Consider the following 1,718-nt stretch of genomic DNA (forward strand, 5'->3'; position numbering starts at 1 on the left):
CTCAAGGGATGCACTTTCCTCCCAACAACTATTGGGAACAACTTAACACTTCCTTAGAAGATTTGAGCCACAATGTTGAACAATTAAGGGTGGAACATCATGAGCACTCCATCATTCTCCATGAAATAAGAGAAGACCAAAGAGCAATGAGGGAGGACCAACAAAGGCAAGGAAGGGACATAGAAGAGCTTAAGGACATTGTTGGTCCTTCAAGAAGAAGACGCCACTAAAGGTGGATTCATTCCTTGTTCTTATTTCTTTCTGCTTTTCGGTTTTTTTGTTGTGTTTATCTATGTTTTGTGTCTCTACTTCATGATCATTAGTAGTTAGTAACTATGTCTTAAGGCTATGAATAAATTCCATTAATCCTTCACCTCTCTTAAATGAAAAATATTTTAATTTAAAAGAACAAGAAGTACATGAATTTTGAATTTATCCTTGAATTTAGTTTAATTATATTGATGTGGTGACAATACTTTTTGTTCTCTGAATGAATGATTGAACAGTGCATATGTCTTTTGATATTGTTGTTTATGAATGTTAAAACTGTTGGCTCTTGAAAGAATGATGAACAAAGAGAAATGTTATTGATAATCTGAAAAATCATAAAATTGATTCTTGAAGCAAGGAAAAGCAGTGAAAAAAAAAGAAGAAAAGCTTGCGAAAAAAATGGCGAAAAAAATAGAAAGAAAAAGAAAAAAGCAAGCAGAAAAAGCCAATAGCCCTTAAAACTAAAAGGCAAGGGTAAAAAGGATCCAATGCTTTGAGCATCAATGGATAGGAAGGCCCAAGGAAATAAAATCCAGGCCTAAGCGGCTAAATCAGGCTGTTCCTAACCATGTGCTTGTGTCATGAAGGTCCAAGTCAAAAGCTTGAGACTGAGTGGTTAAAGTCATGATCCAAAGCAAAAAGAGTCTGCTTAAGAGCTCTGGACACCTCTAACTGGGGACTCTAGCAAAGCTGAGTCACAATTTGAAAAGGTTCACCCAGTCATGTGTCTGTGGCATTTATGTATCCGGTGGTAATACTGGAAAACAAAATGCTTAGGGCCACGGTCAAGACTCATAAGTAGCTGTGTTCAAGAATCAACATGCTTAACTAGGAAAGTCAATAACACTATCCGAAATTCTAAGTTCCTAGAGAAGCCAATCATTCTAAACTTCAAAGGAAAAAGTGAGATGCCAAAACTGTTCAGAAGCAAAAAGCTACAAGTCCCGCTCATCTAATTAGAATTAATATTCATTGATATTTTGGAATTTATAGTATATTCTCTTCTTTTTATCCTAATTGATTTTCAGTTGCTTGGGGACAAGCAACAATTTAAGTTTGGTGTTGTGATGAGCGGATAATTTATACGCTTTTTGGCATTGTTTTTAGGTAGTTTTTAGTAAGTTCAAGCTACTTTTAGGGATATTTTCATTACTTTTTATGTTAAATTCACATTTCTGGACTTTACTATGAGTTTGTGTTTTTCTGTAATTTCAGGTAATTTCTGGCTGAAATTGAGGGACTTGAGCAAAACTCTAAAAAAGGCTAACAAAAGGACTGCTAATGCTGTTGGAATCTGACCTCCCTGCACTCAAAATGGATTTTATAGAGCTACAGAACTCCAATTGGCGTGCTCTCAACGGCGTTGGAAAGTAGACGTCCAGAGCTTTCCAGCAATATATAATAGTCCATACTTTATTCGGAAATTGACGATGTAACTTGGCGTTGAG

Source organism: Arachis duranensis, chromosome 9 (assembly GCF_000817695.3).
Source record: "Arachis duranensis cultivar V14167 chromosome 9, aradu.V14167.gnm2.J7QH, whole genome shotgun sequence".
NCBI lineage: Eukaryota > Viridiplantae > Streptophyta > Magnoliopsida > Fabales > Fabaceae > Arachis > Arachis duranensis.